The 25273-nt window shown below is 44.5% G+C and overlaps 2 pseudogenes across 1 annotated transcript; both read left to right on the top strand.

Annotated features, from left to right (window-relative positions):
• The first annotated feature begins 1360 nt into the window (after nucleotides 1-1360).
• Nucleotides 1361-3059, top strand: LOC147641379 (uncharacterized; annotated as a pseudogene).
• A 633-nt stretch (nucleotides 3060-3692) lies between these two features.
• LOC147641378 (putative DNA primase large subunit) lies at nucleotides 3693-20093 on the top strand (annotated as a pseudogene). Its single transcript, XR_015269293.1, has 13 exons — nucleotides 3693-3939; nucleotides 8658-8739; nucleotides 8837-8896; nucleotides 17472-17520; nucleotides 17611-17658; nucleotides 17781-17870; nucleotides 18085-18144; nucleotides 18629-18688; nucleotides 18868-18942; nucleotides 19028-19113; nucleotides 19222-19315; nucleotides 19395-19502; nucleotides 19588-20093. The product of XR_015269293.1 is annotated as a putative DNA primase large subunit (transcript).
• The last annotated feature ends 5180 nt before the right edge of the window (nucleotides 20094-25273 follow it).

The raw sequence follows: 25273 nt of genomic DNA, 5'->3' as shown, positions 1-25273 counted from the left end.
TTTCTTTCACGTCGTGAAACAATAAGTGTTTCACGCCGTGAACCGCTTCAGAAATGGTTCACGCCGTGAAAGGTTTACTGCACTTTCACGTGCTCAAAATTTTGGCGGTTTGCACTGTGTCAAAGGTGTCAGGGTAAGGGTTTCTATTTTTGGAATGTAATCCCGTGATTTCCAGAGCAAAAATCCCAGCACTGATTTCGTGAGCGATTCGCGGCGTGAAACTGCAGGGAAATGGTTCACGTCGTGAATAACTTTCTTGCACTTTCACGTGGAATTTTTCACGTTGGCAATTTGTGGTTTTGGATGCATAATACTTATCCTAATGATGAAAATTAGATTGTGCCAATGCTAAGGAATGAAATGCAAGTTCGTGGCTCAATCAAGGTCTCTTATGTTTTTGATTTTTATGAATTTTTTTGAAAAAAGGAAGAAAACACACCCAACTTGCTTCTTCACGTTGTTGTTTTTTGTGATGCTAACTTCAAAATTATCAAGAGTAACCAATGAATCCTTTCCTAAACTACTCTCCACAACATTCACAGCTTCAAAACTATAACTTTTTTCTCAACCACACACACCTTATTCCTTCATTTTCCACACAATGCACTACCAGAATGCAAAGGCAATAATGAATACTATGCAATGGGAGCTGAAACTCAAAGAGTATGGAAGAAACAAAGGTGCTTCCCTGGCAGCGGCGCCAAAAATGTCATGGACTTCCACACCTCCAAGAGGGAACTCTACACATTCACCTAATGGATGAGCAATAGAACACAACCGTCGTGGGGTACTTACCAATGCTTCAATCTTGAGTCCCTTGAGGCCTCCAAGCTCGCTTGTCAAGCTTCAAACTTCAAGCTCCACCTCCACACTGTCACCGTGGAGTCGCTCACACCATCACATAGACCAATCACACTCTCTCTCACTCTCTCATACAAGCATAGACACACAAGCATGAAAGAGGCACAGTGCTAGAATGCTCTCACTCCTCACTCTCTCTCAAGTCACAAGGGGAGAGCTCTCAATAGCTCAAAGGGGATTGTGTCCTTTTCATTATGAGAAAATGCCTTTTATGCAATTGGCCCTTATTCACACTTGGGTGCCCAAAAACTTACTAACTAGGCCTTGGGTGGCCAATATCTCATAATGTACAACCTTTATAGTGCCTTTGCATGACACTTATTAATGTCCTCAATTTAGGATCATTTTGTTAATCCGAATGGGATTAACAAAAGGGAAGGGGGATTTGGCAAATGCATGGAATGTACAAGCACGGAAGCAAGCAACCATTGCAGTGTGCAGATTCTTTTATGGGGAGGACATTCCCCGTTGGAAAGTGAGGAGTCCTTACTTTTTGGAGATGGTGAAGGCAATTGGATATGTCGGTCCTTCTTATGTGCGTTCATCTTACATTGCTTGCACACCACTGAGTTAGTGGATGAGGTCAAATGCATTGATCATCCAATTATGGGTGTGCACGAGAAATGGAAAAAATATGGATGCACCATTGTTTCTGATGGATGGTCAGACACTAGGCATAGGCCTATCATAAATTTTCTTGCATGCTCCATTCATGGCATTGTATTCTTGAAATTTGTGGACACATCTGGGAAGTTCAAGTCTGGGGAGTTTATTTTCCAGCATTTAAAGCAGATTATCATTGAGGTTGGCCGAGCAAATGTTGTGCAGGTGTACATGGATAACGCATCGAATTGCATTTGGGATGGGGAATTGATTGAACAGGAGTGGCCAACCATTTTCTACACTAGATGTGCATGGCATTGCTTGGACCTCTTGTTTGAGGACATTGGCAAAATTTCTTGGGTTGCGAAAGTGCTAAACCAAGCAACTCAAGTTGTCACATTTGTCACATGGAAGTCCATAGTGTTGCCATTGTTTAGAAAACTCAGCAAAAGGAGGACTTGGTGAAGCCTTCTGCAACTCAGTTTGCATACTTTTTTATTATGCTGGTTACTCTCTTGGATGAGAGATGTATGCAGGGTGTGTGCAAGCTGATGATTGATGATAAATTTGTAAAAATGAAGGCATCAAAGACTCCTCAGGCAATTGAGTTGTCAAACATTGTGTTCTCTGCATCTTTTTGGCAAGAGGCAAGAACCATTGTCAAGATATGCGCTCCCATTTTGAAGATTCTCCGCTTGGCCAACAGGGAAGGAGCCACCATGGGCCTCATGTATCAGATTACAGATCATATGGTAGAGCAAGTGCAAAACATGCAAATGAAAGAGATCAAAGACCTATGCATTGGTAGATGGGAAATGATGCACACATCATTGCATGTTGTGGGCTATATCTTGCACCCTGTATGGAAAGGAAAAGAGCAAGATAGTGACTCAGAGGTGCATGATGGATGGATGACATTGTTGGAGAAATACACTAAGGGTGATTTGGCCTTGCAAGGAGATCTCATTGATGAGCTGGACAAGTATAAGCAAGAAAGCGGCGAATTTGCTCGTCCCATTGCAAAAGATGAGAAAAGAATGCGAGAGGGTGTGAAATGATGGGAGACATTTGGGGCTTGCACACCCAAATTACAAGCTCTTGCACTTAGGGTGCTTTCTCAAGGCATATGTGCCTCCCCATGTGAAAGAAATTGGAGCGCATTTTCTCTCATTCATTCTAAGAGAAGAAACATGCTTCTCCCTTCTCATATGGAGAAGCTTGTTTTCACACACACAAACTTGAGGCTCATCTCCAAGATCAAATAAAGAGGCTATGAGAGAATGGAGATCACATTGGAAATGCTTAACAGAGAAAAAGATGAGGAGCGCTTGATTGCCTTGCAAGATTGCAAGACACTATTGCAGAGGCAGATGAGGCTTTGGAGCCTCTTTCGATTGCTCCACCCTCTACAGACGGCCAGCCATCCTCTAGCCATGTTGGGACATCATGCTCAGTTTGCTACCGAGGCTTATGAGTTTGATGATGATGAGGAGGAGGAGGAGGAGTTTGCACGTGATGATGAGGAGGAGTTTGCACATGAGGATGAGGAGCCCATTGTTCATGCCGAGGATGAGGGGAGCTTTGATGAGGCTTAGGGCTACTTAGTATTCTTCCACTCTCTACTTATGTTTTGTCCACTTCCTACTTCTGTTTTTCCTCACTGCTCAGGAGTCAGTCTATAGGTTTTGCGGCTTGCCCAGTGAGTAGTGAGCACTCTATTATCCATGTTTTTGCTCGCTTCTACTCATGTTTTATTTAGTTTCTTGAGGCGTGGACTCCTCATGTTTGTCCACAGCCCACAGGCGACAGGTTTTGGCATTTGCCCACTCCACACTCCCTACTAATGTAACATGTTACATCATTGATCATACATGTAATATAAAGTCCGGAGTTTAGATTCTGGCTCTACATCATTTATGTTTTTCTAATCCCAAAATCTTTGCAGTTTCAAGTTTCTTTGGTTTTTTATGTCATATGTAGCATGTTATTCTTTAAATTTAGGGTGCTGTATGGTATCCGACGTATGGAATTTCTTGGGGGTTTGAACCGTACTTTTTTCGTACTTCCATACCCGTATGCGTTTGCCATATGGAAAAACTGTGCTTTAGACAAACCACCAAGAAGCTTCTACACATAGGATTCCATTATGAGCTTCACTGTACATAGACCCTCTCTCTCTCTCTCTCTCACACACACACACACACACTCAGAAAGGGATGTACAGAGGAGAAACGAAAGGAAGAAAAAGACGGGAAATGCTGCAGATCACCGGGGTCGCAGGACATAGGATGCAGGTGCACAGCAGGTCGCACATCTAACGGACAAGTTGCAGCTCGACAGGTCGTAGGTCGCAAGTCGTAGGCGTGCAGGTCACACGGGTGCACACAGGCGCATAGGCGAAGGTCACACAGGTAGCAACTCGCAGAGGCACACACAGGCGAAGGTCGCATAGGCGCACAGGCGAAGGTCGCACAGGTAGCAGCTCACACTACGAAACCACACACACACTTTTTTTTTTGGTAAATCCATGAACAGTATATTATAAAAGAAATTTACATGAGAGTCTCCAAAACAGAGAGCCTCAACGGGAAATCAGAAGCAAAGAGAAACTATTTCCAGGCATGGCTGATGAAGATCTCCTTGGTGGCAAGCATCATAAACAGATTGCCGTAAGGAGCTTCTAAAATACTGATAAGATTGCAAAAACGGTTTCCCAAAATATCTCATGTTGTGATCCTGCCATATGGTCCAGAAAGCCCAATATCTGACCCAGTACAAAAGTAAAGAGTAATGGATTGTGGTTGTAGGGAGTATGCCAAAAAGCCAAAAGTGTTTCCCAAAAAAAGAGTTAGGGAAACGAAGGCGAAGTAACATGGAAATTTTGCGGATGAAGGCCTTAGTGCTGGAGCACGTCCAAAACAAATGAGGCACCGTTTCAGAAGGGGCCATGCATCGAAGACAAGAAGCAGATGCAATCCTTCATTTAGCAAGAGTGACCTCCACAGATAAGGAACCTGTAAGAACGCCATAGAAAAAGCTTTTGCTTGAGAGGCAATTTACTCCTCCATAAATTGCGAAGATTCTTTCGCCACCAAGCAAGTGATTTTGTCATATGCCAAAGAGAATTAGCATGTGAATGAATCCATGGTGATGGCTCGAGGAGAGAGTATGTCGTCCTAACCGTTAGGTCAGAAAGAATAACAGGATGAGAATTTGAGCCCACCTGGTGTAACTGCCAATCCTGTAATCTGTCCCTGTTAGATAAAGGAGGGATGGGAAGAAAAGGCTGCAAAACAAGTCAGCAATTTTCCTCCAAATGAACCTGTGATGCATGGCTAGTGGATAGGAAGCCATAGCCTGAGGGAAGGAAAGCATTTGACTAGTAGCATCAACAACATCATTTATGCACCTAATCCCCAATTTGCTGAGATTGTATGCCCGAATCGGCTCTTGCAGGGCCAATGGAGAATCAAAAACAGCACTCCAGTAAATGCTTTCGTGCCGAAGGGAATTGGCATGAGACAAAAGGAAGGGTGCATTTCCAATCGCAAATAAGTGAAGTGGCAAAAGGGCAGCCCGGGATAGAACCTACAAATGTGCCCAAAATGACCTCCTAGTGATCAGTGATCCATGCACCATGTGCAGAAGTGCGTAAGGCCGTGCACATGGTTGCAAGCATATGAGTCCATGGCTGCGTCTGACGAAAAAAGGTGAGTAGGAGAGGAATTTTCCTTGCCAAGACATGATGCGCAATATTCAGCACATTCAATCCGCCATGCATCCTCGGGGAACAAACTTTTGCCATCCACATAAGTCTTAAAGCTTTAGCAGAAGACTTTGTTTTCCATAACAGCTCCATAGCCTGAGACATGAAAGCAGAAGTGTCCTGAGAGGTCCAATGTATCAAAGGCAAATAGTACTGAACATAGGCCATGATAATCGACTGGACAATCCGGAGCCTAACATGGAGTGGCCAGGTGGAGAGCTTCCAGTAGTGGAGCTTGGCATGAAGTTTGCCAAAAATCCACTTTAACTGTTGTTTCCTAATGATGTACCAGCCAATAGGGTAACCAAGATGGCGGACCACATCATAGGGCTGCATAATGTGTCCGGGCCATAAAAGAACATGCCAATCATATAGATGCAGAGGTATGAGGCTGGATTTGTCAAAATTGACATGCAGCCCAGCAGCCATGCCATATATAGAGAGAGTGTCCATAAGAGTCTTCAACTGCTGTGGAGAATTATGCTGCATAAAGAAGGAGTCATCTGCATATGCCTGAGCCATAAAGGGAGGGGCTCCCGGAATCTGAAGACCAATGAGAAGGTCCTGCGCAGTAAGATGATCCAAGTATCTGAGAAGTGGGTGAGTGGCAATGGCATATAAGAGGGCACTGAGTGGACACCCTTGTCTGACCGAACGACCCAAGGACCAAGATTGAGAAAGATGATTGCCAAGGATGCATTGGGCTGTAGAGTCAGCATACAAGCAGTAGATGACATTAGCCATTTTTGGCCCGAATCCCATCTGAGCCATTGTCTGTGAGATAAAATCCCAATTGACCGAGGCAAATTTCCAAATATCACCATTGACATCACATTCAATCACCATCCATCTGCCATCACAATCATTGAAGGCAAGCTGGGGCTGCAGTTCATGTCTCTGACCAATATGCAAAGACCCGAGAAATGCTTAGTACCTGCATAGTGGATATCATAGCCCCCAAAATAGCCAGCCTGGCCAGCCACCATAGAATGTTGGTTATGTTCTTGCAAACAGAGAATGTCCGGCTGCCTGGTTAAAACATAATTCCACACTAGCCTCCATTTAGAAGGATTACAGAGGCCCTGTACATTAAGAGTGACACAATGGAGTTTGTCAAGCATGAGGATATATACAAAGGAGGAGACCAAGAATATACAACCAAAGAGTGCTTAAGCATCAGCCATCATGGGCTGCAGCCCTTCCATCCCTGGGTCAAAGGATAGCCCTTCTTCAGACTCACAAATAGGAATGTGTTTTTTGAGAACTCCAACCCAATTGAGAAGAACCGGGGGAGTGGCTGAGGTAGAGGCTTGGCCTGGAGTAGGAGTAGATGCATCCCAGTGGCGAGATTGAAGGGGTCTTTGCCTCAACACCCTCTTGGGCTGTAAAAAACCATCATTATCAGGGGCCTTCTCTTTCTCTTTACCTTTGTCCTTGCCTTTAGCTGTGGGTAGCATTTGCGAAGCCACTTTCCCAACTTTGGAGGCATTTTTATCCAAATTCTTGGACCCAGTAGTCTCTTGCTTATGAGTGGGTTGAACCAGGGGAGAAGGTATAGCAGTGGCTGGAGGGGGATGCAAGACAGTAGGGCATTCAGAGGCCAGATGCCCGTACTTATGGCATGAAAAACAAGCACCTGCAAAAATTCCCTATTTCAATTCAGAGTACTTTTGGCCCATTGGCAAACCTTCAACCTCGATTGCAATGGAGGGGAGGGTAGGGGTATCCGTGTCCCACAAAATACAGAATCTATTACGATTCCCAGCAGGGCGAGGGGGGCAGATAACTTGGCCCAATGCAGCGGCCAATCCTGGCAATTCTTCTCGCATATAGTTTGGGAAATTAACCACCTCCACCCAGACAGGACAATGATGTCGTATGAGACTTTGATAGTCCTTATTGGGGGACCATGGCATAGCATGTACCATTTGCCTGCCAAATAAAGGAGAAAATTCAAGCACACGCTGCTTCTGCAAGGCATCGGTGAGGTGAACTTCATAAAACCCACGGGAGGCAAAGTACACCCCCTCCACAAAAGAGCCACCAAGGATAGACTGAATCCATTGCGTAACATCATTGGCAGATGGTATCTTTCCTGGAAAGAAGATAATGACCGCAGTTTGTGCGAGCTTCTTAAGCAGTTGTACCAGAGATGGTAGTTGCAATTTATAAGTAACCTGAGGAACAGGCTTGCTCCAATCCTGGCGAGATTGATGGAAGTCCTCTTTCAGAGTATCAAAAACATATTGAGCCTCTGCATCCATACTTGCATCTGAAATCAAATCAGCACATCGTCTTTTGACCTCCTGAGTGCGCTCCTTGCGCACATAAGTGGTTAACAAGGTTGCATCTGAAGCCATGATGAGGGAGAAGAGAACAAGAAAAGGAAGGCAAGGGGTATAAAACAGGAAATAACACTGGCAACACACACACAGATCAACGGGCAAAGGACCAGCAGGGGATGAACAAGGAAAGGGCAAAATATTTATGAGCAGTCGGCAGGGAGCAAAAAGACAACAAACGGGCAGGGAGGGGCGAGCTACAGGCGGACAAGTAGCAGGCTGTGGAGCAGAAAAAACAGCAGCAAGAAGGGGGCAGGCGACCAGCGAGGAGAAAAAAAGGAAAGAGCTAAAGGAGGGGACACGCAGGGTAGGCGGAGAGCACTGGGGCGGACAGAAGCGGACAGCCAGAAGGGCGCAGGCAGGGCGCACAGGCAGGGCGCGGGCAGCAGCAGCTCCAACTCTCAAAGTCGACCTGCACACCACTCCACACACACCACGAACACACACCCTACACACCTTAAACGCACAAAAACACACTTTCTTTTTTTTAGGTGAAATGAAGAAACTATATTATAAAACATCCATTTTACATCAGGGCAGTGCTCAAGAAAAGAGCCTATGCCCTATCCATCAGAAACAGTAAAAGAAAAGCTGAACACAAGAAACATCCAAATCTTCCTCATGTAAGGCATCATATAAGGACTACCGCAATGAGGCTCGGAAGAACTCATAAGGGTGCTGAAGGGGTGAATTCAGATATGCATGATTTCGCTGTAGCCAGAGGGTCCATAAGGCCCCAATGTGTGCATATGTTTACATATGTATAAATATGTGTGTGTGTGTGTGTGTGTGTGTGTACGCATATGTTTACATATGTATAAATATGTGTGTGTGCACACACATATTTATACATATGTAAACATATGCACACACTGACACATACATGCAAGTGTGCACACCTGTTTACCATGCACATGTATGCATGTATGTATATGCATAAATTTTGCATATCTTTAGTGCGCAGGTTTAGGCTGGCGTGTACAAACCCACATCTTTGCCCTTGGAGGGAAACCCTTCACCACCAGGCTACTCGACCATGGACAGTGCATACCAATATTTATTACTATGTACTGCTGTTCTTGCAGTGAGGAGTTACGAAAGTGGTTTTTAGGATTAGAATCCTCTCTTTTCCGCCATCGGCTCCGCAGTGAGTCATCTGAAGCTCAGGTATTGACAGTGGTTCTCAAAAATGGGAATCAAGCTATGGAGAATTTCTTCTCAATTTACCTCTAGTATGTCTTCTTATGTGTCTTGAAAACTGCAGAGAAAGTTTATGGAGGACTACAAGCTGCCCTACAGAGCTATCAGCCTCTCAGAATTTGAGGTACAATCACTCATGTTTTCTCTGAACGTTTCCCTGCTATTAGTGCTGATTACTGGTAGCAATTGTGTATGGGAAGCTGAGTTCCTGAAATGCTGCACTAATGTCCAACATTTGTAGGCAGCCTCAAATTGGGTTGATGGTCAGACAGATTACTTGATGGCCTGTTTGTTGTCAACCCTGGCTGGTCTGCCACCGAGGACTCACAAATGCAAGGCTGCCTAGTTTATAAGCCCAACAATATCCACTACATTACAGTGCTCAATGCTAAATGTCTGCATATTGGCTTGCTTTGCGTATGCCCATAGATAGCCCTAGTGGTTAGCTTTTGGCACCTTTTGTGAGCATCTAGTGGTAAGAGGCTTGAAGCGTTTTCCAAATTCTGTTTCTTATGGAGTTGGACCTATACTTATAGAGGATGAGTTGTTTGTGGTAGATAAAAGAAACTCCTTCCACATATTGGGCTGCTGGTATGACCTTATTAAAGTAACTTCTAAAGATTTGTGTCTGGCCATCTTACTAATTCACTAGCTGTTTTGACCCACACCCTTAGACTTCCATGTATCTCAAATGGGATACCAATTCTGGACCAAAAGGACGGGCTGTGTCCTTGGGTAAGACATTGGCTTTGCAGGGAATGGTCGTCTTATACATTACTGGCTCACAATCCACAAAAGTAAGGCAAGTGATGCTAGTTTAAATACCAATTCTTAGCAGGATATGAGTGACTCTGTTCTCTTAGTATATGCTCCATACCATAAAATGGAATTTCCCTTTTTGAAAGAAAGGAACTATAGAATATATATGATTGCGGTAGCAGCCTTTAATTGTTTGTGTGATTAATGGCCAGATCCTGGCCATGTACTCCACTAAGCTACGGTCAACCAATGAGTAACGAGTAAGCCCCCTTGACTTCAGGAAGCCGGATCACCGCAAAGTCAAGCATGAATGGGATTCCCTGGATTACTACAGTGATGCCTTCCACTAGGCCTATGGAAGTCACCCCCTGTTGGTTGGCCATTCGGACACAGAAGTTGGCTGGTCTTGTTACCTGGAGCCCACTGCATGGAGTGTGAATTTTGGCTTTACATTTACTCAGAGCCACCATCAACGATTCCTCCGGAAAGTGGGGTGCCATGAATCTCCATTAAGAGGCGTGGGCTCCAATAGTTAGTAAGGGAGGGGCTGGTGTGGCTGATATCCATGCAACCACTAGAATTGGGTGGCTTGCTGCCAAGTTGCTCCAGTAGTGCAGTAGTGCAGTAGTGCAGTGAGGCATTGTCGGACACTGGGGCTAATCTGGAGAAGAACAAAGAGGTTCACTGCCATCTTATTCTTCCGGAGTAGATCTTCCATGGAGAAAGGTGGAAGTTGTGGTTTGGATTGTGAGAGGGAAGAGGTAGGTGGTTTGCTTGACAGAGGGATGGTTCTGGAGATCCTTGAAGGCTTGCAAGAAAGATTGGTCTATGATTATGTGGGGAAGGGGGATGGTTGGCATCATTGGGCTCATCCCCCACATGGGTTGGTTCTTTTGGCATAGCCTTCTTTTGCGGATGGGTGACCACTATGGCTGATGGTAGGTCCATAATGGGTGGGGTAGGGGTTGTTAAGGCGGGAGGGGGGACTTGTTGCTCAAGAAGTTGACGGAACCCCTTTAGATAGTAACAGTCTTTATCTTCATGTCCTCCCTTTTTGGAGAAGGAGCAACACCACCTCTTTGGGCATTCTTGTACGGTGTGTCCCATACACTGGCATGTGGCTCACGACAACCCCTTCTTGGCTTCTTGCTGGGTCTTGAGTTCCTCAATCTCCTGGGGAGTTGGAGTTACCGAGGCATTGGAGGATGCATTTGGTGTTTCATTCGAGAAACCTTGTAGAGTATCATGGGACAAAGTTGAGCGCTCCACCGGATGAGGATGAGCCCGAGTTGGTGGATGGCGGAGAATTACAAGAAATCTTAGTATCGGAGCAGGTTATTGTGCACCAGTACAGCGGGGTTGTCGTCGAAAGCAGCTCCAGTATCTCACCAAGCTCAAGGGCTACCCAATCCAATAGGCATTTTGGTTTGATGAGGATCAGTTCACTTACGAGTCTTGCCCATTGTTGAGAGCTTATCAAGAGGCCATGTAGCTAAGGACAATTGCAATGCAAGTAGGGGAGAATGTGACACAACTACGAGTATATAGGGCACAACCGGACATCAGGTAGAGCCAAAGGACACGTGGCACTGCCACATGGCAATGATGATGTGGCATTGATGATGTGGCAGTCGGGTATAGGTGGCCGACAACAGTACTACTGGTCGATTAGGAGCATTGGTGCATGTATATACTTGGGCAGCCAAATTGTCATATTCATCTGCTCTCCTCAGTGTTGGACTTCATAGAGCGTTTCTCTGTAGATGAAGTGCTAGCCATGAGTGTATAGGTCATAGGGCTGTGATTTAAGTTTTCATTCTGAGCCACATCTTGTACTTGAATTTTAGTTGTATTACTTCTTTCTTGTACATAAAATACAGAGTAGTACTTTAGGTGTTGTATGTGGGATTCTGCCAAACTCTTCTTTCTATCTTTGGAAAACCCTAGCACATAGTAAAGTGTTCCATAGTGTTGGTCGTCCAAGGTGCAAGGTACTAGGAGGAGGAAGTTGTTCGAAGGTTACTCTCAAATTTCCTCCAATGATAATTGACAATGCTTTTGTGTGTGTTGAACCGGTAGGCTGAGTGCTTAAAATGTTGCTTTGAAGTCCTTTTTCTGGCTGGCCCAGTTGGCCTAGGAGTCAACCATGGTTGGTCAGCTGCCAGATCTGCCCTTATGTTATTGGTATTATGCGTGCCTACCTTGCTGGTATATTGAACCGGTAGGCTGAGTGCTTGAAATGCTGCTTTGAAGTCCTTTTGCTGGCTTGCCCAGTTGGCCTAGGAGGTCTGCTTGTGGTCACTCAATCATGGTTGGATCTTCCCTTATGTTATTGGTATTATGCGTGCCTACCTGTGAAAAACCCTAGCACATAGGAGCAAGCATTCCACAGCATTGGTTGTCCAATGTGCGGTTCGCGACTTATCCTATGGCTCTCCAAGAAGCGGTGGATTTCAACAGTGGAAGCTGGAACATGCTCATCAAAGACCACATCTCTGCTGACAACAACCTCATTCCGCTCCGGGTCAGATAACCTGTAATCTTTGGAAAGAGAGTCATATCCCACAAAAACAAGCTTTTGGGACTTGGAATCAAGCTTCCCTCTGTGCTTCTTCGGAATGTGAACATAGGCATCACTCCCAAAAACACGGAAATGGGACACATTTGGTTTCTTGCCAAAATAAGCCTCAAATGGAGTCACCTTAGGCACTGCAGTCGTCTGAGGATATGGACAGCCGTAGTCACAGCCTCTCCCCAAAGTGGACGAGGAAGGTCTTGATGCTCCAACATTGTCCTCGCCATCCCCACCTCAGTCCGGTTCTTACACTCAACTACTCCATTCTTTGAAGGTGACCCTGTATTGGCCAGCTCCTGCTTGATGCCATGCTCCGCACAAAAGCATTAGAAGAGAACTCCCCTCCTTTGTCAGCCCGAACAGTCTTCACCTGCAAACCAGACTCCTTTTCCACCAAAGCATACTAGTCCTTGAACCGAGCAAAGACTTGGCCCTTATGTGGGAGAAAATACACCCATGTGAACCTGCTACAATCATCCACAATCAACACAAGGCTTCTCCCAAGGATGGGGTCTACATAGGTCCACACAAGTCAGTATGAACCAACTCCAGTGGTTTCGAAGCCCGCTTGGTAGCCTGCTTCGGAAAAGACTCCCTATGCTGCTTTCCCATGAATGCAAAAACTGCAATCTCCTTGCTTGTTGCCAGCATCTGGCAAGCTTTTCACCATTTGGCCCTGGAAAGCCCACCACAACACGTCCACATTTAAGTGGCCAAAATGGAAATGCCACAAATCACTGAGCTGAGTACCTATAAGAGAAGAGAGTGCTTTGTAAATCCCATTCTCCACTCCGCCTTCCCAAACAACTTGGCTTGTTGCTTTGTCCCGGATAGCACATCAAACTCCACCTGCATGCCAGTCTTGCAAACCTTATGCATTGACAAAAGATGAAAACCAAGAGATGGAACATAAAGAACTGGGGAGGAATGCTTCCCCCCTCTGCCATTGGGGATGATCTCCGATCTGCCCTCACTGTGAATCTGGATAGTGGACTTGTCACCAATAAAGATGTGACCTGTTTGCCCCCGAAGGTCCCGTAACAACTCTCAGGAGGGAGTCATGTGCCTGGAAGCACCACTCTCCATAATCCATTCTCGAGTATCCCCAACGGTGAGACCAACCGCCTCCCTATTCGAAGAAGATGAAGCTCCGGTGTCCATAATCTCCAAGTGCACAAAAGCTGGAGTCTTCACGGTTGCAGCTGAGGAATCTGCACCTTTCTTGGTGCTCCACTAATGACATTTCCTCCAATAGTGACCCTTCTGGTCATGATGGTTACAGGTCCGCTTGGTTGCAGCCTTTCAACCGCTGGCCAGTCAAAGCCTTAGAACCTCCACCCTGTGGAGTTGTTTGTCACTTTGACGTGACGGTGTGGCCTTATTGTCCAGGATGATTGTTTCATCACCCAGATGCACTGGAGGGGCATTGCTTTTGTCATATGGGGAATCTTTGCTCATATGATGCCTTACTGTGTTATTGAGTGCAATCAAGGACGCTTGCTATTTTTCAAGAGGGGGGTATGTTACGACCCTGTGTTTTTCTCTGGATAGAAAGCAGGTGGGCACGGGCACGGGATGGACAAGTGTGAATGGCATCTGTTTGGATTTGAAAAGGAAACCCATATGTGGCCAGCCCAAGTGTGAAAGGGACAAAAAAGGGGATTTTAATTTAAAGGTTTTAAAACCTTCGATGATTTAAAAATATTATATTTGGAAGCATGCGTTTTGCTATTTGCTTTTAGTTTTTTTTTGGAGAAAAGCAAATCGCATCCTTGTTATAAGGGAAGGGTGGCAGAATTCGAGGGTCATGGTGTCGTGTGATATGGCGCATCACCATGGCGATCACAGGCTGACTCTCTCTCTCTCTCTCTCTCTTTCTCAGGCGAACATGCGCTACATATTGAGCAGGCTTGCGTAGGTCTGTAGGACAGGAGGACAACAACGAGTCGGTGGCTGCAAGTTTCTCTCTCGGCACTACCACGTGGGCTAGACTGTGCTTGCTCTCTCTTTATCTCTCACTTGGGAGGAGGCGTAGGATTACAGCCTGTTTGCAGACACGTGGGCTGAGCAGGTGGCGTACAGGTCGGCAGGACAAGAAGCGCACGTGGCGGCTGCGTGTGTGGAAGCAGCCAGGCGGGCGACCTTCTGCAGAGAGCTATGGTGCAGGTTCTTACCGAGTTTCTGCAGAGAGCTATGGTGCAAAGAGCTCAGTCGAAGGACTGGGGGTGCTCTACAAAGGAACCGGGGTCCATCATCAGGGCCTGGTTGATGGCATGTCTGGAGCTGTGGCCGGTGGCATCTCCAACACCGTCACCTCACAAGCTGTGGGCGAGACTTGGATACAGAAGATCAAGCTAAGATGCACGGGAGGATGTTCATGGAAGAGATGTGTTGTTCCTCTTCATCTTGAACTTATGTGTATTTAGGGGATTGCTTGACACGTCTTCTATCTTTCTCTCTGGGTTATGGAAAGACACATGGTATTGCTATGGAAAACAATCCTAGTTTTTGGCACCGTGATTGGATGGTGTATCTGTGGGTTTCTCATGGAAATAGGACATTGGTTTTTCAAGAGGAAACAGGACTTTGATTTCGAGGAAACAAGCCTATGGTTTATGGGATATAGGTCTTTGGTTTACCGGATACAGGTCTTTGGTTTCATGTGGAAAGCATGTCTTTGGATTCATGTGAACAGGTTATAGTCTTCTTGAGGTTACATGCAAGCTTTGACTATAGGGAAGGTCATATGGTTTGGTATAGCCCTACTGCCGTTTGGGAAAAGGTTTGAAGGATCCATAGTTGAGATGGAGAAGACCTTTGGAAAGCAGGGAGGTGTTGTACAGGTGTGCCTACTCCATAGTATGCTGTGGTGTAATAACGAGAGTTCTCTTTTGGAAGTCTTGGGTGACACTATAAGGGATCCTATTGGTGGAGGATTCTACAAGTTGTACTTTGTACTCAAATTTGATCAAGTAAAGAAATTCCGCAAGGGGCGCCACTGCGTTTTGGGGCCAATTGGTGTCCATGTACTATTTGCAGGAGCACTCTAGCTCCCCCTGTTTGTTTTCCTTTTCCAGGTCCACAAGGGTGTTGAAGTGTTTTGTGTGCGAGTGTTTGTTTCACTGCTCGTCAAATTTCTGAAGGCCGGTTTCACATAACCTAACTACGATGTGGAGAACTGCTCATGATGGCTGTTGGAGTTTCCCTTCCCACAGCAGAGCAAGGGAACACAACTCAAAAATATTGTCAAAGCTATCAAAGCTGTCCAAAACAATGCTTTGCTTGCAACTCAATTTTGTATGCCCAAGACCGGTCTCTACTTGCGTCTAAATATGATACGAAATAGACCGCAAGGGTACAACAGTGCCCCTAAACGGATAGGAGGGCCACAAGGTCTTTCCAACATGCTCATTGTGTCACCAAAACCGTTGGTACCTCCTTTCGGAGTATGACAATAAGACAAGGGCTACCTTAGAATCCCAACCTTTACTCACGGATAATGACTCCTCCACGGTCTTATCTAGTATAATAAAAAGATTTATGCAAAGTAAGAGAACTGAAGCTTTGATACCACTATCACAAACGGGTGCGTGGTTATATAGGATTTAATACTGAAATCACAAGATTTATCATCCTTTGATCATTGCTATATCCCACATACATAGCCATAACAATTGATTATACAATGTGGAAGTACTGAAAAGAAATGTTACTGCACTAGGGACCAGAAGATGGGTTGGTCCCCCCCACTCGAAGGATATGTGTTGCCTTAAGGGAGTAAGAATTTTACAAGTACATAAAACGGGTGGATTGGCCCAGCCATACATCACCGTTTCTTCCAAAATGATTGAATACGAAAACAACTTACAAACACTATACTTGCCTACAAGTAGCCCAGCTACAAGTTAGCAATATGGTGCCCAGCACCTTTCACCAAGATTGCCCAGCAATCCCGGTTTCTACAAATGTAGCTTAACTTCAATCAAATCAACCACCTAATGGCTGAAAATCAGCCTTAGGAGAATGCCCAGCACTTCCCAAGGGTTCTCCCGCATAGAACTTGTAGCAACTGGATCCAAGATGATTCTTCCACAACTTCAATCTTGGGAATAGTCTTCTTCTTCTTCTAGCTTGAATGGAGACTTTCAATTCTGAAAATCAGAATTCAGCCAACTTCTAAGTGATTTGGGGAAATAAAAACACTATGGTATGGCTGGAAAAATACTCTAGAATAAGTGCATTAGATAGAGCAATAAACAAAGGCCAAGAAGTCCTCTTGAATGAGGCTGGAAATCTGAATTTATAGAGTTCTATTCAGCCTAGAAGGAGGCGCCTACGAGAAGAGAAGGGGTGGAGGTTATTGCTTATGAAAAGATGTGGTAGGGAGAGGTTTGCGCAAGACTTCTAAATCAAAGAAAGGCTATTAGCAAAGTAGCAACTCGTGTAGCTAAAAGAGGAGGAAAAGTTTACTTTTTATCTTTTTCTTTTGAGTTAACGAGCGTGCATGACTCTTTTGGAGAAAAGTGAGCTTGCATGCTTTACTTTTAAGAAAAGCAAGCTTGCATGGCACACTTTTAGATGCATGAAAAGATAAAGCATTGCATGATACATGCATGTAGCTGAAAAAGCTTGCATGTCACATGCATGGGGGTTTCTGGCCATGCATGTCGCATGCATGGGGGTTTCTGGCCATGCATGTCACATGCATGAGGGTTTTTGACCATGCATGTCGCATGCATGGAGGTTTCTCATCATGGAGAAACAGTTTATCAACCATACTTAGCTAGACTGTCATGCATGCATGGAAAATCCGCATAAGAGTGGACTGTCTTCAAAATGCCAATTATTCTTGTACAAATCCATCAATACAAGTTAATTGAAGACAGGTTATGCAACATTCTAACCCATGGATGCAATCGAGGCATCCCCAGATCCATGAGCTTCTCATGCAATGAAATACAAGCATTGTCCAGGCAAACAAAACAATACGTGCAAATAAAAATAAGCCATGCACACAAATGTATGCATTTAAACACACATTTTGGAAGAAACCCCATCTATTTATATGTACTTGATATTTAGAAGTGCTATGGTACTTGGCTCTCCAAGATCCATTAAATATCCATGGCATTATGTATTGCATTTGGTTCTCCAAGATCCATCAAATGCTTAACATGCTTCTATGTAGCCAGGATCTCGTAAATACAGGTAGCATACACATACATGGGAAGCTTAACCATAAACATTCCATGGCTACATGTAGTGTCCAACACCCATGTCCATGGATAATAGAGAATTTAGAATATGAATCTTGAGAACTTAGAGAGTAGTTACACTGAGTTTTGTGTTTTGTATTAATTTGCAGAAAGTGGATGGCTATGATTGCTGAGGAAGAGACCAACCGTTTGACTCCGGTTAGCTTCTGCAGTCCAACATTTGACATTTGGGCAAAATCCTGTCTCATATGCAATCCCTTCTCATCATGGGTTCATTTTCTTTTGTAGATTGTGGAAGTGCTAAGCTCGCGTTGCTTGGGGTCTGATTATTCTCAGGTCAGAATTGTTTTTCTGAATACTTTGATCAGACAACTGTGGTTTTTGCACTTGCGAAGAAATGTATCACTCCATCCTGACTGTGCTACTTGCTAAATGCCCATGGCTCGATTCTTCTACAGGAAAAGGTCAAAACAGAGTTGGCATTGCAGGACATAGACAGCCTTGCTAAGAATTCATTTCCTTTGTGTATGCGACATCTATTCTTCAGGGTGAGTTACTGAGTTCAAAAGGCAGATTCCCTTCTTACCTGGTTGATGAGTATCATCTAGCTGCCATAATTGAGAGTGGCTGCCAACTGGGGAAGTTTAAATTTCTAAGGCCTTCGGCCTTCTTGCCCAAGTGGGAGAGGAAAAATGAGTAGCTTCAAGTCTCTATGTCAGTAAGAATTACTGTACATAACATCAGGGCTTGTGTTTTTTGCAGCTGAGAGAGGAGCACCATTTGAGGCATGGAGGCAGACATCAACTTGGACTTTTTCTCAAGGCAATCTTTTGCTTTCTTAGTGGCATATTTACTGGATTCCTAGCCACATTGTATATGCAAAAAATGATTATTTTGTGTTGGTTTTCTGTTCTTTTAAAACCGAGAACAACCACCTTCGGCTAGAAAAGAAAGATACATATGAAAGATGAGATGACAACGCTCTGAGAGAACTAATGACTGCAAGAAGGAAGAGAGAGAGAGAGAGAGAGAGAGAGAGAGAGAGAGAGAGAGAGAGAGAACCTGGCAGTGCAGAAAGATTCCACTTTGCCATTGGACAAAAAGGGCTGGGGCTCCGAAGTGTGTAAAAATGTATCAGCTTTCCTGCATGGCCCGCCAGAAACTGCCCAGTATGTGCTCACAATGGCAGCAAAGAGTGGATGATTTTGTGTTGGCTTTTCCTGTTAACACACTCTTGTTCATTTCATTATGGGTGCAATGGTGTGGATTCTCGATAAAAACTGTTCTCCATCTTGCCAATTTTCAGGGTGTAGGGTTGAAGTTGGAGGATGCCGTGGCCTTCTGGCGGTCTGAATTTGGTCAGAAGGTAAAAATTGCAGTACTCAGCCCTTCCAAAAATACACAGCTGCCTGTCCAACAAAAAGAGGTCTCACTGGTCCCTCCCTCAAACAGTGGATCTCTCCTATCCCATCTGGAATATGAGGAGATGTGTGTAAAGTCCCTGATGTGATTGAAGAATACGTCTCTTTTTCTTTTATTGTGTAGGTGGGGGTAGAAAAATTCGACAAAGAGTATGCCTACAATGTGAGGCATAACTATGGCAGATAAGGCATACGAACTGTAAGTATTTTCTTAAGCTACTTTAGATTATTGTGTACTCCGTAGTGTTTTCTATTCAAAGCAGTGATAACCTTTTGTTGCACAGGATTATACTCCATTCTCCTGCAACAAGATAATATTATCCACTCCTGGAGTAGGGGATCACCATGGCTGCCCATATCGGCACTTCAGGTATTGGATTTGAACTGCTTTTCCAAATGGATTGTAGCATGAACTTATCAGAAAGTCTGGCCGTAGTGTATGCATGATCCAATTGCATCATCTGGCCCATTCTGGCAGTGAAGAGAATTTGAGAGCAGCTCTGGGACGCCTGCGTGTGAACAGTAGAGTGGCAGATGATGTCGTGGAAAAAGTTCACAATTGTAATTACCAGGTGTTGTAACATAATAATGCTTTGTTGAAAAAACACTGCTGTAACTGAAACTTTTCACCGAGGAAAAACTGTATGGCAGCTTGCATGTGCTATCACATTCGAGGCCACACATGGGTGTCCTCCTGATGTAGGCCTCAACCACCCAAACCAGTACTTCAAACAGAGTCAAAAGGTTCTGAAAGCTAAGGTATGTAAAAACTAAGCTGTTCTTACATCGTTGAGCATGTGCCCTTCTTAACAAGTGACGTTTTCTGCCTCTTGTTATGGATTAGACCAATGGTGCTTCCAAATCTCCTGTTACCCCCATGCCTTCTGAAAGGGGGCCAATTTTCTCATCTTAGGCCAATTCGCTATGCGGAGGCTCACAAAGTCAAAGCCTGGTAAACCAGCTTAGTCCTGGCAACATTATGCTTGTAATTTGTGTACTCATACGCTTAAAATGTGTCGGGCAACTCTGAAAATTCACGTCGAATGAGCTGCTGCTTCGACATGACCCCAGCAAGCAACCAAGCTTTACCTGAGTAGTGTGATCAGAGGAGGTGAAGCTTCTTGTCAACATATGCAAGGATCAACAAAGCTTCTTGTCCTGATTAATGTGTTTAAGGTACGCAGTGTTAGCAATGCAAAGTCAGTCTACAACCAACTCTTACCACACATGTAAATTGGTTCCTTGTACTTACCTTGTACTTTGGTAGTTAAAGATGTAAAGTAGATGAAGAGCTCTGACAACTTGCTGCTGAACCTAGTCTTTCCTCCTAAAGGAGCTTCTATTCCATTTGGTAGTGGTGTTCTTATGCAGCAGCCCTTTGAGAAATGGGCCCGGGGGATGCAAATTTATTGGGGTTTGGAAAAGAGTATACCAGTTCACCTAAATCTTTAGCATGAATCGAAGTGTGAACCAAAGCCTGAAAAATTATACCTTCATTTCAAATTTCAAAAATCCAAAAATCCTCCTTTCTCCCTTGCCCCTTGTTTGTGCAAGCTTCCCCATGTTACAATAGCGGAGTTTTGCCATGCCTTCCTCTCGAGTATTCTTCTTGTGGGCTACCAGAGGTGGCAAGTGGTGTTTCTTCATGGATCGTTGAACAAATGAAAAGTGTTGGACTAGGCTGGAATTGGTCATCCACAGGCTTCTTTGCAGGTATTTGTGTTGATGCGGTGTGGATTGAATGTGAGTCTTCGCAAAGGATGCAAAGTGGTCTCATAGTGTTTAGGATCTTGGGTAACTTGGATGAGCTTTGACCTCCCCCTGGGGCCCACGTGGGCTGGCTTGTAGGAGATAGGCAGCATCGTCGGGCGGTAGGAGCAGTTGGACAACAAGCGTAGTGATTCTGACCAATGAAGTTGCCACGTGGCAATCACCATTAGACAGTAGGTTGGCAACTGGTCGTGGGCATCAAAACAGGCTGACAGTAATATATACTTGGCAACCAGCACTATTAGTGCTATATATATGCATATTGAAAAATCGTCATTTTCTTTTGTATACTTCTTAGCGCTAGGCATCTACAGATGTTTCTCTACAGGTGTGGACTGGCCTAGGAGACCTATTGTAGAGCACAGGCTGAGAATTGACGTCTTCATTCTCAGTCAACCCTTGTACTTGAATTTTAGTTGTAATACTTCTTTCTTATATATGATACAGAATGGTAGTTTTAGGACTCTTGTGTGTGCTGTGTATGTTTGATTCCATTTCTCTCTTCTCTATCTCTTCTCTAAAACTAGTAAGTGACATCCATATAGACTCACACCAGTCAGCCGTGGCGTCCCATACCACCGAGACTTGCCCTAAGGGGCCATCGGTGGCTGTCTGCCTCAAGGTTGGACAATCAGTAGTGGATTGCATCCATAGTCTAGATAACGACCATCTTGTCACATGACAATGAAATATATCCACTCTATAGGCTCATCCAACTTATATAGTCACTTTTAAATAGCTATAACTTATGGGATTATTAACTTATGAGCCTTAGCCGTTATAATTTGCATGCTTTACTAATCTTTTGGGCCCCTAACCCATAGATTAGATCATTAGCCAATCTAACTCTCAAGTAATAACGTACTTTCTCTCTTCAAGCATTTACATCCTCGTAAATGAATTACTAGCAACGTGACTCTCACGTTGAGTTAATCTGTCTTATCTTTCTACAATCCAACAATCATATGGAAAATTATTACTAGCAACCTGACTCTCACGTTGACTTAATCTCTGTCTTATCTTTCCACAATCCAACAATCATATAGAAACATAAATCAAAGCTTCTTTTTCCTAAAAATTCCATGTGAGATCCAACTCATGTGGAACAACAGACCAAATCTTGAACCACGACAAGCTCCCAAGGTTATTTATCCACATTAGGATTTGGTAAAATCACAGAACTTAGGGGATAACATAACATACTTCCTTATTCAGAAAATCTTGGAACTATAAGGTATTTCAATACATTAGCATATACTAGCATCCTGATCTTGAGTAGTGTTCCTTAAATAATGCTCCTATCAAGACAAAATTGGATCCTATCTAGAATACCTTTGATGAATGACTAGCATTAGCTGCAATCTCGTTTATTTCAGCAAGAAATTTGCTACATTCCTTTTTCTAGGGAATCTAGGCTGATACCCATATCAAAACATAAACTAACTGGTATCAATGGTCATATGTTTAGTACATCATAGGCAACTTCAACCATAGAGATCGGATACTCATTGAAAATTGTGGTAGTGCAACATCTTGGACATTTGTTGGCAGAACATGTCTTCGTGCCTTTCTTTACTTAGCATGCACCATGCCGCTGGGTTAAACATCAGCATCTCAAACTACTAGTCATAAACAATGTCCTTTGTAACATTTCCATTGTCGTGATTCATGTGTTTTAGGCATAGTTGTCTCCATATGACGTATGACATCATATTGTATGAAACACCGTACGGTATGATACTATACAGACTCCTATGATTTTTCCGAGAATTTTTTTTACCGAATTAAATTTTTCCAAAAAAAAATAAAAAAAAAATTATTATTTTTGGGAGTAATGGTCTTGTTTTTGCTTGTCTATGGCTGTTTGAGCTCTCCTCTATACTATCCTCCTTTTTAAAATAGTCCATATATTGAAATTGGAAATACCTAAGTTTATAAGTAATTTTTTAAAACACACGATGAGGTTCCGGTAGTTCTTTCTCCGCTCTTGCAAATGAGGACGCTCCGATTGCCTTGTCATAGGAGGTTAGAGAGCCCGAGTTTGATGACGAGGGCAACATCCTTAGCGAGGGTGACTTCTGCAAGCGCTCTGATAGGCACTCTTCTAATGGAGATGATCCTAGCGAGAGCTTTGATTTTGATAATGATCACTTCTCCATCTAGATTCTAGCCCCAACCCTCTAGCCTCCCTTTTTTGTGCACCACTTTTTGTACTTACTACTACGGCTACATGCGCCTAGAGTGCCTTGCATTGTATAACTTAGGCTTTAGGCTAACATCTATGTATGTTTTCAACTTGGTTTTAATGGAATTTTGGTTTGAGTCATCATCATGTGACAACTTGTCTTCTCTTTGAAATTGAAAATACTAAAGTTTGTAAGTATTTTCTTAAAAGACCCTACGATAAGAATTTTTTTAAATATCATATCGTATTTTCCCATATGGTTTCGTATCGTACAAACCGTACGGTATCATACCTAACAACTACGGTTTTAGGTACGAAGTGTTAGCAATGCAAAGTCAGTCTACAACCAACTCTTACCACACATGTAAATTGGTACCTTGTGCTTACCTTGTGCTTACCTTGTACTTATGTTGTAGCTCAACTTTCAAGATGTAAAGTAGATGAAGAGTGAATTCACTGACAACTTGCTGCTGAACCTAGTATTTCTTGGTAGTGCTGTTGTTATGGACCAGCCCTTCGAGAAACGGCTCGGGGGATGCAAATTTATTAGGGTTTGAAAAGAGTATAGCAGTTCATGTAAATCTCTTATGCCTTTGATAAGAGCTAGGATACTGTCCATATTAGAGCCCGCGAGGTTAAGGGCCTGACATACTATTCTCGTAGAGAATCACTACCTCAACCCCCTTCACAAGAGGAAGGGAAGCATGGAGGCTGCGAGTGTACCCCCAACATTTCTCTCTTCCGCACCTTGTAGTTTTGCAGCTTTTCACCGACCTCATTTATTTCATTGTCACAAGTAGGTGATACTCGTGGCCGGTGGGTTGCTGCAGCCGGGCCATACAACAAAAATACTTTCGCAAGTGTGAACCCAACCTCACCTAGTGGGTTGCTGCAGCCAGGCCATACAACAAAAAATACTTTCGCAAGCATGAACCAAGCCTGAAAAATTATGAAATCCAAAAATCCCTCTTTTTCCTTGGCCCCTTTTTTGTGTGGCCACGTGAAGAAAAAGAGTAAGTTGTTTCTTTTCAAATTTCTGAAATCCAAAAATCCTTCTTTCTCCTTGGCCCCTTTTCTCCCATAAGTTGTGTTTAATAAAGAGTAGATGAATATGGACCAACCATATTCTTTCACCTTTCTACCTTTCTACCCTCACTTGCATGTTTCTTGACATACCATGATAAGCTCTTATCAAATCTGATATCCTGGCTTATGTGGAGCTTCTTGGTGATTGGATCACATGCTCGGTAAGCTTTACTCTCCTCATCGACTCCGATAAACACCCATCTCATGGCTTTTACTTCCAATTTGCTTCTAAGCTATTACTTGACCAAGAAACTCCCAAAAGCAACCTTTGGAGTGAGCGAAGCTACGCTCCCTCCCTTGCCGTCATGCTGCCTGCCTGTGTCCCCCCCTCTTCGCCGCCCTGTCGTCGTGCTCTGTACTGTCCACCTGCTGCTCCCTTCGCCCCTCCCTAGCTTCTCGCCGCCGCCCCCTCTTGCTCCCGTCACACACCCTGCTTGCCCCCCGGCCCCCGCTCTTGCCCCCCTTTGCTCTCGCCAGCACCCCTCCCCCCCTCCCGACTGTGCTTCCCCCCCCCACCCCCCCCTCCCGACTCGTAGGAGGTGGCGATGGATGCATAGACCTATCCATGGTCTTGCGGCCTTGTTGCATCCTGCTTACAAAGTACCAAGGCTCTTCGCCGATGAGGAGCTACTTTCTGATCGGGATGCCTACTTGCTAAGGATACTTCCCGTCCACGAGCAAAGAGACTTCCTCCAAGAGCTCATTCGGTATAATGATCAGAGGGGAGCCGCTTTCACGAACCCACTTTGCTCGAGTAGGGAGTCAATGGTCCGGCCACTTTTTTGGTGGGAGTCATTTGGTTATCAAATGGCTCATGTACAAAAAGTGGTTTTGAGAGTCTTGTCACAGGTGACTATTGAATATATAGTGTATACTCTAGTCTCTAGACTCGTAACTACTAAGTAGTTCTTACATTCTAATTTCTAACTCTCTTATTTTTCATAGGATTGCTCTTCGGGGGCATGTGAGAGGAACTGGAGTTCCTACTCACTCATACACACAAAGATACGAAACCGTCTCAGCCCCATGCAGTTAGAGCGGCTTGTATATTGCCGTGCTAACATGCGTATGGTGGAGAAGATGCATGACATGGAGATCTCCAGAGTTCAAAGTTCCTCTTTGCTCAAGAGTTCCCGTCAGTAACCACCCCCCCTCCCCCCCCCCTTTTCCTTTTGTGTTGTGGTCTTGTCACCCCCCCCTTCTTCCTTGGTTGTTGGCAGCGCCTTCAGCTTGAGGGTTTTTTTCTATTATTGGCAAGTTTCGGCCTCTTCTGGTCTTCGCCCCAAGGAGGACTCCATGGCAGCCGCTCCATCTCCCCCGACCGAGGCCACCGTTACCTGCCTTTCTGAAGCGGACCTGGAGCTTCTCGCTATGACTGTAGCATCCCTAGAGGCCTCCACTCTGGTATGCAAGATTGTCGGTAGCCGCCCCGTGCATGGCTAACTCAGAGATCTCCTTCAGGCTAGCCTCCTAGGTGCGCCTGCAAAGA

The sequence above is a fragment of the Cibotium barometz genome, chromosome 2 (assembly GCF_041138505.1).
Source record: "Cibotium barometz isolate CiBa-2024 chromosome 2, ASM4113850v1, whole genome shotgun sequence".
In the NCBI taxonomy this organism is placed as follows: domain Eukaryota; kingdom Viridiplantae; phylum Streptophyta; class Polypodiopsida; order Cyatheales; family Cibotiaceae; genus Cibotium; species Cibotium barometz.
This window is presented reverse-complemented; position numbering and strand designations above follow the sequence as displayed.